This window comes from Microtus oregoni, unplaced genomic scaffold (assembly GCF_018167655.1).
Source record: "Microtus oregoni isolate MIOR12 unplaced genomic scaffold, Mior012 000037F_ref0000500, whole genome shotgun sequence".
Classification (NCBI taxonomy): domain Eukaryota; kingdom Metazoa; phylum Chordata; class Mammalia; order Rodentia; family Cricetidae; genus Microtus; species Microtus oregoni.
The window spans coordinates 25,611,219-25,622,764 of record NW_024543096.1 but is presented as its reverse complement, the minus strand read 5'-3'; the positions used below and the strand labels follow the sequence as shown (position 1 = coordinate 25,622,764).

At 44.1% G+C, this 11,546-nt stretch overlaps 1 long non-coding RNA gene across 2 annotated transcripts in view; it reads left to right on the top strand.

Annotated features, from left to right (window-relative positions):
* The first annotated feature begins 599 nt into the window (after positions 1–599).
* The window catches only part of LOC121433272, a 55,465-nt gene continuing 44,518 nt past the window's right edge, over positions 600–11,546 (top strand). Inside the window, exon 1 of one of the 2 annotated variants that reach the window (XR_005972298.1) lies at positions 600–841. This is a non-coding gene — a long non-coding RNA (uncharacterized LOC121433272). Of the gene's footprint in view, positions 842–2,236; positions 2,278–11,546 lie in introns of those variants that run through there. The other variant, XR_005972299.1, reaches the window with a different exon arrangement.

Here is an 11,546-nt window from a genome sequence, read left to right as displayed (position 1 = left end):
GGTATGGGATTATTTATTCCTTATGTTTCCTCGGGTGTGGCTACCTCTTTTGGTTGGAGTTTTCCTTGAAGTACCTTCTGAAGAACTGGATACTGCTTACCTTTGGTTTTATCGTGCAATGTCCTACTTTCTCCATCTATTGTGATTGACAGTTTTGCTGGTTATAGTAGTCTGGGCTGGTATCTGTGGTCTCGTAGCATCTGTAGAACATCTATCCAGGACTTTCTGTCTTTCAGAGTCTGCTTATTATGCTTATTATGCTTTCATAGATTTCTTTTTTTTTTTTTTTTTTTTTTTTTTTTGGTTTTTCGAGACAGGGTTTCCCTGTGGTTTTGGAGCCTGTCCTGGAACTAGCTCTTGTAGACCAGGCTGGTCTCGAACTCCCAGAGATCCGCCTGCCTCTGCCTCCTGAGTGCTGGGATTAAAGGCGTGCGCCACCACCGCCCGGCTTGCTTTCATAGATTTCTTTACGGGATTTATTCATTTCCTCTTTAAGGTCTGTCATAGTTTGAGTGTAATTGGCCCCCATAATCTCTAGGGAGCGGCACTACTGGGAATTGTGGCTTTGCTGGAGTGGGTGTGGCCTTCTTGGAGGACGCGTGGGGCTGTGGGTGCAGACTCAGATTTCCTACGCTCAGGATACCGCCTAGTGTTTCAGTTAACTTTCTGTTGCCTGCAAGATGCAGGATTCTCAGCTCTTCCAGCACTAAGAAGTCTGCCCACATGCCGCCATGCTCCCACCCTCTGGAACTGTAAGAGAGCCTCCCCAATTCAATGTTTTCTTTGTAAGAGTTGCTGTGGTCATGATGTCCCGTCACAGCAATAACAAATCCTCACTCAGGTAAGGACCACTATTATATTCATAAAGGCTGTTTTATGGTCTTTGTTTTGTGCGTCAAATATGTTGCAATACTCAGGGCCTGCTGTGGTACGTTGCTGGGCTTTCGCGGAAGCATATTGTCTTGACTGTTATTGACTGTGTTTTCACACTGGTGTCTAGGCATCTGGATTTGGAAACATAATGGTCAGTGCTGGTATCTGGTCTTGTCTTTGTTGGGTGGGTGTTTTGTTTCTTGTTTTCTATTGCCCTCTCTGCTTCTTAGGAGAGTGTTGTAGCTGTGTGTTGCCTGGTAGAGAATTATTTTAGGATCCCGATAGGTGTACTCACTGGGGTCCTGGGTATTATTGGGGGCTGACAGAAGGGTCTGAGGGAGTCCATAGAAGGGGGTAATCAGGGTATTCCACCAGGATCTTCTTAACCCCCTGGGAATGGGGGCAGAGAGTGAGAAAAAGTCTGGTATAGAGCTGGATATGGGACTGGGAATTGGATTTGGAGGAGAGACGGAGAGGGAAGATCTGAGGCTTGCCTACCTGCTTTGCTGGCCTACTTGCTCCCCTGTCAGGCAAGTTGGAGGAGAAGAACTTTAGGATCTGCCAGAGACAGAGACAGAGGGGCAGGTGGGCAGAGGCCACCCCGGGGGGTCTGACACACAGATGGGGGTGAGGTTGGGGGATCCGAATTGAAGCAGAGGAAGGCAAGGTGAGAGTCTGCGGTGAGGCTACCACTTCTCTGGCCAGAGAGGCCTGCAGGTTCCCGGGGAAGGCCTGCTGAGGTTGGGGGCGGGGATAAAATGGTGAGCAGGTTGAAGGATGGTTAGCACATTTCCTGGCGATCCGATCCGTTGGAGATGGGGACAGAGAGGAAGTGGAGACCGAGGAGGTGGCTTGTTAGAGGAGGCGGGGATTGGCCTCTGAGGAGCGGAGGGAGAGGTGAAGATCTGCAGTTAGCACACCTCTTTCTCTCCGTAGTTGATTTTTTGGTTTTTCAAGACAGGGTTTCCATTGCGCTCTGGCTGTCCTGGAACTCACTTTGTAGACCAGGCTGGCCTTGAACTCACAGAAATCTGTCTGCCTCTGCCTCCCAAGTGCTGGGAATACAAGAGTGTGCCATCATCCCCCTCCCCCCCATAGCCATTTCTTAACCAAAACTGTTAATTAAAGCAGAAAGAGAGGGGGACGCAGTCTGCTGAGAAACAGTTTTACTTGGCAGAGGGAGTCACAGCTTTTGGGTGATGGTTTTATTTGTGAATGCTAAAGACGTTCGTAACTGGAAGTTGTCTTGTGAACACAAGCCTGACGTTTTCCCAGGAAGGATCCTGGTTGGCCCATTCTGTACTGCGGTGCAGTGATGGCTCAGCAGCTACTGGAACTTTGAAGTGCTGGGTGTCAAGGATCCCTTGGCGTCACTGCAGCAACCGGTCTGTCTACTCTGTGAACGTCAGTGATTTCTCTTGGTGCCAAGGTCACAGGTGCTATGATACTGGGGTGGTTTGTTGTCCATATTTCTGGTGGAAGGAGTTACTAAGTTTCAGTTGGAGGTTGGTGAGAATCGGCTTTTTCAGAAACCTGTGGGGCAGAAGGTGATGTTTGTTTTGGTCAAGGCCAGGACTTTTTGAAGTTTTCTGCTTCCAACCCCTTACCCTGGGAAATGTTTGTGTGACCTTGGGCTTATAAATACATAAAATAGGTTTGCAAATAAAACATGAATTGTTAGTAAGCCATATGGAAACATTTTAAAACAATTCTTTGCTATCACATAATTTACTATTTATGAGAGATGAAAGAAAATCTGTATACTAAAGAGATGATATACTTTGCTTGTTTTTTGGTAGAGAAGTAAGTCTTGGCTGAATATTTGTTACTGTAGGATGCTGAATGCCTTCTGTATATTCCAGAGTTGATCTGTATTTTGATTTTAAAATCATCAATGCCAAGGAAGCCACTTCAAATATATATAAAGTACAGAATGACAAAACTGTGTTTAGAGCCATTTCAGAAATTGCTGGAAAGTCTGTGTTAATCCTGAGTAAAATTAATTCAATGCTTTAAATTTTTTTTTGTTTGTTTTACAAAACTTAAGTCAGGTACTCAAATGTCAACATTTAAAATTAAACGGTCTCCCACAATCCAATCAAAGATACTGAAGATCCACAAACCGAGGCTTGAAAGCGGGAAATGGTAAAAGTCTTTGTTTTCTGTAATTGACCCGCTGCGTTTTTATAAGGGCAGACCGCTTTGTGTGTTCGGGGAAATGGGCTTCTCAGTGTGCAGTAGTTTGGAATCGGAGCTGAGGTGTTTCAGGCAGGGTTTGCTAGCATAGTGTGTGGATGCAGCATGGGCCATGCACAGCAAACCCTCGAGTTGTGTGTTTGGAACCCAGGTGGCTATGAAGAGGTAACAGGGCCAAGTGCTACCAGAAACACCGTGGATTCATTGCAAGTTTGAGATGGAGTCCATTTTTGGTTGTTGCAGGCTCAGAAATGTTTCACTGTTGCCATTTTTTTTTCCAACTTCAATTATGTGACCCCCATTCAAGAGGCAGGGATCTAGGTTGACCTATTCTCTCACTTTTCTGCACGGCCCACTACATCCCCATCGGATGTGTGTACTTGTTCTGGTCCAAATCGCCATCCACTCTGTAACCAGCATGTCAGCATCTGCAGAATGTACGTTTCCTGTCGCCCACCCTGCTAGTCGCTCGCTCCTCAGCTGTCTGCCACGGCTGTTAGCATAGAGACCAAAGGCCTGGGTCTCAGCCGCGTGGGCGCCTTCTTGTGTTGTGACCTCCCCCTTCTTCACCGGGCTTTTGCATGTTTGCATGTGTGCTCTCTTCACCATCTTCACGGGCTATTTGGGAAGTCTTCCAGGTCCTTTCCGATCAGGGCCACTCCTCAGAAGTGCGGTTGTGCTACTTTGTGTCATTCATTGGTTGAGTAAAGTCTGTCAACTCAATAGCTGAAGCATCCAGAAGGAAGGGTTCCATGCCACACGCAGGACAGCGCTTGACAGAGAGTAAAGGCTCGTTAAATATTTGAGTGAAGAAACAAACTAGTTACTAATCCTAACAGGCATTTTAGGAACAGAAAGTCCTCTGATGGAGTAGGAGTTAGGAGAAAGATTGTTAGAGGCTGGGAGGTTAATCTGGGTTGTCAATGTTACTGGATTGGGGACCGGGTAGAAAACGGGTAAACCGTGTTCCTACATAGATCAGAGAGGAGGTTTCCTGAGACAATTGGAATGTAGGTAGGTGAGCTGAGCAGAGAAGACCTACCCTGAACGGGGTGGAACCGTCTAGCAGTCTGGGGATCTGGCGGAAGGACAGCCGAGAAGAAGGGGGTCCAGAGTGCAGGCCTGCTCCCGTTGCACGGCACCGCATGGCACTCTGCGTTCTCCAGCCTTTGAAAAGCACCGCACCAGCGCCTCACAGGGTCGCCCACACCTTCGGCCTCCAACTGAGGCTGTATCTTTGTTTTTTTCTTGTTCTGGGGCTTCTGGCTTTTCCCACTGAGTAGTTCCTGGCTTTCCTGGCTCCCCTCCAGCCTACAGACAGCCACTGTGGTACACCCTCAGCTTCTGAATATGTGAGCCAACCTGGTAACCCCATCTTATTTGGTGGATGCTATTGGTTCTGTTCCTCTGCAGAATCCTGACTCACATATGACAGCAGGGCCAGCGATCGGCCTTCCTTTAGGGCAGAGGCTAAGCAAATCAGGAAGTAGGAAAAAGGGTTTACCCTGAATTGATGTCTTTTAGTGTAACAGCAAAAGGGAACTCTTCCGGCATTAAAGAGCCCCAAGAACACCGCTGTGTTGCATGAGAGAGTGACTTACATGACTAAGGTCATCTCCAAATATGAAGAAAAGGTTAAGCTACATTACTGATAGTCACATACTTAAAAGCTATAAAAAATGACTTGAAAAGGGTATTTGGAAAATAAATATTTAAGTTCTTATCATGATACTGTACATGTGCTTATGTGTATACATATGCTTATTTCCTGGAAATACATTATTTGATGTCAACATGTAGATATTTGTCATTATATTTAAAGCGTCCTTTTAACAATATAGCTGGGAGGGCTGGAGAGATGGCTCAGAGGTTAAGAGCATTGCCTGCTCTTCCAAAGGTCCTGAGTTCAATTCCCGGCAACCACATGGTGGCTCACAACCATCTGTAATGAGGTCTGGTGCCCTCTTCTGGCCTGCAGACATACACACAGACAGAATATTGTATACATAACAAATAAATAAAAAAATATTTAAAAAAATTAAAAAAAAAAACAAAATAATATAGCTGGGAGATGAAATTTTCCATGGGGTGATGATATCGGGAAAGAATGATATTAATCAGGCCACATTATGGGTAATTTCCTCCTGACTAGTTCTTCTGTTCTGTGATGAGGTCTGCTCAGCACCGTGGTGGTGATTCCCACCTCCAGCCAGAGCGATGCAGATGTAGCCTCCCGGGGAGAAGGCAATTGCAAGGCTGGGTGGTAGAGGTCCAACCTCCATAGCTAAGAAATGCCCCACTGTCATACTGGCTTGGGTAACATTGTGGTGAGCACCTGTCACATTCAGGGCTTAGCAGCAGACGCCAGGTGGAAGTCAAGCCATCACCGCGGCGACAGCATCCGTCCTCCTGTCCTCCGTAAATAAATAATTACTAACACTAGACTGTTATATGAGGACTCTTTTTGGGGGGTGGGGGGGAATCTATAGTTATTAGTGCTGGGTTGGCACAAAATAGAGTGCCTTTTCCCTGATCCCTATAGGAAAAACTGAGTCACTGAGCAGCTGTTCTACGCTTCAAATATGAGGCAAAGCTTGGAGCATTAATTCCCAAGAAACTGTTGCCACGTGATATTCCAGGTTTGCGAGCACCCCAGAACCTTGTCCAGGGCTTAGACTGAGCACCAAGTTAGCTGGTTGGTTTCTTTCCGCCTTGGCTGAGTTTCAGCCTCTTAAAGCCAAAGCACACAAAAACCCTCCCTTGCATGGGTCCAGTTGACGAGCCCAGTGTGGAAAAGCCATTGCTGCGCCAGCTGGGGCGAAGGGCTTGGTCCGCAGCCATCGGTGACTCATCGGGGCATTTTCGTTCCCTCTTCTTCACTGGGCATGGACCCAGCGGCCTAAAGCAGGGCCTATGAAGCTGTCACAGCCTGTCGTATCAAAGTGACTTGAGGTCCTCTGGCCTGGGACCATTGAGATGATAGACTGTGGCTGTCTTCCCTGGGAACGCCCATGTAATGCCTGTTCAGGGAGCACTTCAGTCACATGCTAGACTCCTGCAGTTGTGGCTGGGAATTATGTATTGCTCTTACAGAGGAGTTCAGCTCCTGTTGGAATGAGTCCCTTGTACTTTACAGACGGGTCCGCACGCCCATATCTAAACTGTGTGCGATATGACTGGCCATGGACTCACAGTACAAAATGTTTAATGAAAAGCTACTCAGATTTCAAAAAAAAAAAAAAAAGAAGTTGCCATTTTGCTTATAGTATTTTTTTTAATGAAGAACTGAGAAGAATTAGTGTGTGAAACGAGCTTTAGACTGGAGATTTATTACAGTACCTGTATCTTAGGTCTGTTAGGGAGAATAGTAATGTCAGATGGAGACCAAAGATGGAGCTATCAATCAGGTTATTATGCTTCATTTTTATTGGGTAATTTCAGAGATTATCTATAAATAATCTTTCTTATTTCTGTGTCATTAAGCTAAAACAGAAGCTGGTGATATATATAAAATTTAAGACAAAAACTTAAAACAAAAATCCAGAAAAGACTAGAAGACTAGCATTGACCTAGGAGATCTCATTCTAATCAAATATAAAACACAGGAAAATTCTTTATAAAATTAAAGTTCTCGCTGGGCATGGAAGCATATGCCTTTAATCTCAGCAGAGACAGGCAAAATCCTGAATTTGAGACCAACTTGGTCTACAAAGCAAGTTCCAGGACAATCAGGGCTGCCCGGAGTAACTCTGTCTCCAAAAACCAAGCAAGCAATAACAAAAAACAAAATCAAAAAACAAAGTAAAACAAAACACGCCCCTCCCCCCCCCCAAAAAAAAAAACAAGAAAGAAAAGTGAAATTCAAGTTCTAACGTGTTGAAGAACTGGCTGGGGATTAAGGAAGTGCTTCTGTTCTAGGTACACAGTCCACTCAAGCTCATCACAAATGGCCAGAGTGAGAACTTTAAAATCACCGTGACAAGGATAAAATTAAACTTTAGTCCCCTTTTCTTCTTTAGATATGGTCTCATATTGCTCAGGGTGGCCTTGAACTCTTGGTCCTCCTGCCCGTACCTTCTAGGGTGTTGGAATTCCATAAAAGTGCCATTACATACATAGGCCTTTCTATACCCTAGGGTGTGTGTAAAGTAACAGAGCCTGTGTTTTAGACTGTTTATCTTTTAGTTGGAATAAGAAATTAAAGAGTTGTTTAGGGAGCATTTCTTGGAAGGAAGAATACAGATGTTTCAAGTTGCGGGATGAATTGAGTCTCCAAAAATTGGAAGAAAGATCTTTCCTCCAACTACACAGACATTTTAAAAGAATAACGACATCATTTCAAGAGTCAGTAAGACATTCGTGGGTTGGAGAGATGGCTCAGCGGTTAAGAGCACTTCTTATTCTTGTTAGCATGTGGGTTCGATGTTAGTAGCACCCACATGTTGGGTTACAACTGCCAAAACCTCAGTTACAGCATGCACATGCTACAGAAATCTACTCGAGCCAACAGTCATACATAAAACACAAAACCTAAACAAAACGTTTTCGGGAGATTTTGCTGAGCAGAAGTATTTTCATTTAAAAAGCTGCGTTTTCATTTAAAAAGTTGGCTTATCTGTGGTTTGAAATACACAAAATAGAAATGGGTGGGTTCTGAACTGGAGTTCATATCACTAATTTATGAGAGTGGTGTGGTTGGCAACGATTTAGTATGTCTTGTAGGGCCTCTGTCAAAAGCCAGCCTTAGTTCCACACCTCTGGTTTTGAAATGCATTTCCCCTCAGTAATTGTGAAGCCAGCAATGACTCTCTGCACCTGGTTCATGGTGCCTTTTACTGCTCACAGTGTTCCGTGAATGTAACACCCGGGGGTTTGGATGAGTTGGGTGAGTGCTTTATTTCTGCTCCACGCATCCCGAGATAGCGCGTGTAAATGGGTCTCCATTTTCCAAAGCTGACTGAGCACTATGAAGGGATTTGTGGTCCCTGTAGAAAAGGTATTATAAAGCAGAGGGGAAGAAAAATGGAAAATACAAAAAGCTCAGAGAAAATTCCCCAAACAGCACAACAAAAAGATTTCCTGTAGCCATGGAGAGCCCTTTAGCACCCCAAATCCCATTTGAATGGCAGTCCCCACCTCATGAATAACAAGAAGAGAGCTGGCTACAGAGAAGATGCCAATGCACAAGGTCCCATCTGTTGTTTGCTTGTTTAACTTCTCAGGTAGGTTCTGGATTTTTGCAGGAGCTTTGCACCTTCTCTTCCAGCCCTCCGGGAGCTCAGCATCCCATCTGTTGTTTTTCTCCTCAGTTAGTGATGTCTGGACCTCACACTCATCTGAGGCCAGAGTCTAGAAGGTTAGACTGGGCAGGGGAGGCTGCGGACTGCACCATTTGTTCAGACTCCATGAAATCACCTAACACTCTCCCTCCGGACTTTGCTCATTAGACTTCAGACTCTTTATTTTTCCTGCCCTCCTCCCTCTACCTCATAAAGAGTTTTAGATTTATCATAGGACGACACTAGGCTTTGCTGATTTTCTTTACCTTGTTTTTCTGTTTCTTTCCATTCTGTGCTTATACTTTTATCATTCTTGTTTTTTATTCAGTGGCCAAATGAGATGCTTCCTAATCCCTCCCCCCCCCCCCCAAAAAAAAAGAAAAATAGGGTTTCTCTGTGTAGCTTTTTGGAGCCTGTCCTGGAGCTTATTTTGTAGACTGCGCTGGCCTCGAACTCACAGAGATCCACCCACCTGCCTCTGCCTCCCAAGTGCTGGGATTAAAGGTGTGTGCCACCACTACATAGTTGGTTTTAAAAACCTCCCAATACAGTCAGTGATGGATATATACCTCTCTGTGTGTTGCAACATTGATGAGGTTTGATACACTGGATTTTCATTGCTTTCTGCAGAAATCCATTCTTTTTGAGTTGTGGGGTTGGGAATGGAATCTAGTGCCTTGTGTACAAGTATGTTCCAGTGAGCTATGACCCCATCCCTTAGCTTTCTGTCACTGACATCTGATCTCATACCATCCAACTGCCCTATGATCAAAAGCATGTTCTTTTTGATACTGGGTTTTGAATGTTTGTCCATGTGCTTGTTGGCTTAGAATTGCGGTCAGTTTTTTCATATGTTCTCTGTATGTGCTTGGGAAGAAATATGTGTCCCTTAATTGTTGGATCTGGGGTTCTAGTCTCATTTGTCAGCATCCTACCAATCTGTTAACTCATCCTTATATGTTTGGGGTCTTCTGAGCCATCTTCATATTGTCTCACTTACAAGGTGCTTTGGAAAGTTGTGTGCACGTATGCGTGGGCTCTCACAGGGGTTTCCTGGCTTCTTTGGACTTGACCAGTGGGGGATGCTGGAATGAGACCTGGAATCCTTAGTCCTCAGCTCCTTCCTAGTGGCCTTTTGCCAAGGTCTGCAATCCTTTAAGGTCTGGGAACTCAGAGCTGGTCTCATGGATACATCACTGCTCACAGTTATGTGGTCATGTCTGGGGGTCACCTGTCACGTCTGGAGGTCACCTGTTAGGGTCCTTTTCCATTCTTGGTTGGGATCCCTTGTAAAGCCCAATCTGCTGTGGGACAATGGTCTGTACCCTGTCACTTGTATTTTAATAAAGCACTGATTGACCAGTAGCTAGGCAGGAAGTATAGGTGAGGTGACCAGGCAGAAAGTAGAGGCAGGGCGATAAGAACAGGAGAATTCTGGGAAGAGGAAAGACACAGTCTACAATCCTCACCCAGACAAAGAGGAAAGAAGATGAGAATGCCTCACTGATAAAAGGTACCAAGACGTGTGGCTAACACAGACGAGAATTACAGGTTACTGTAAGATGTAAGGATTAGTTAATAAGAAGCCTGAGCTAATAGACCTACCAGTTTATAAATAATGTAGACCTCTGTGTGTTTCTTTGGAACTGAATGGCTGTGGGACTGGGCTGGACAGAAACTTCTGTCAACACCAATCTTTTGAGTGTTTTCACAAAGTCATTGTACAACCCAACCGTGACAATCTCCCAAGTCTCAGTAGTTTACCCTGAGGCAATACCTGGCTCTGATAATAGACCACAAACTGAGACTACCCAGGCTTGATCCAAGAACAGACCACCCGAAGGAAATTCCTAACGTTCCAACCATTGTAGATAGGATCACCTGCCAGCACACACCCATCGCTTTTCACCAGAACACCCCTAGACAAATGTCAGCCAATCAGGAGTCCTGAGCCTTAGAAATCCCTCATCCCCCACCTTTGCTGCTACAAAAACCCAACTCTAACTGAGCTCAGGGTTTTCCAACCACTCCAGATACAATGGACACATGGAGAGTCGGAATTTGCAAACTTGTGTAAGAATAAAGGCTCTTTGCTTTTACATATAGGACTCAGTCTCCTAGTTGGTTTGGGGGGGGACTCCGTGATCTGGGCATAACACTCAGGTGTGGCACCTTTAACTGCTGAGGGTTTTCCTACCTTTCTCACAGGCCTCTTACTTAAGTAGGAACTTTGAGCTCTTCTTGAGTAATGAGAGGGAATTACCTTGAAATTCCCTTATCTAACTCCAGGGAGATCTCTTCCCAGAAAGAGAGTTAACAGCTGATCACCCAGGATTAGTCTGCTGGAGAACCTGCTGAAAGTCAGACATTAGCCTAGAGGGACTGTTACAAGACAGTGTCTGGCCACTAATTTCTAGATAGATACATCTTTATCATTACTGTTAGAAATTAAAATTTGTAAAGATTAAAATGTTAATTAATGTTAGTCCATTTATTTAAATAAGTTATTTAGGAATAAGCATAAACTCTTTAACATAGCATTTTAAAATGCTTTAGAAATTTATGAAACCAATGTAAAATGTATTATTGTTTGGTGATTCATGTCTTAGTTTGTTCTACCATACCTGAATACATGGATTCTCACATCTGTTTCTGTGTGGGCAGATTTTTCTTTGGGCCACCAGATCACCAAAAAAGACACAGAGACTTATCATTACACGAAAGTTTGGCCTTATCTTATACTTGTTCTTAACTAGCTTTTATAACTTAAATTAACCCATATTTTTAAATCTATGTTCTTCCATGTGCCCCTTAGCTCAACTCCATTTTGCCTATCCTGCTTCTTCTGCATCTGATTGACAATTTCCCTTTCTTCTTCCCTGAGCTTTCTCTGTCCAGAAGTCCTGCTGGTATCTACTGTCTAGCTGTTGGCCATTTAGTTTTTTTATTAAATCAATCACAGTGACACAACTTCACACAGTATAAAAGAATATTCCATAACATTTCCCCCTTTTTGTCCAAATAAAAGAAGAAAGATTTTGACTCTAACATAATAAAAATATAAGCAATAAGAGCTTTATTATTCTAAATAGTTTGTAATAATAACTTTCAAGGACTAAAAATTTACATTACATTGTTAAATGAACGGAATAGGTACAATGCCTTAAATAAGAGTAGAAACATACATACACTATGTTC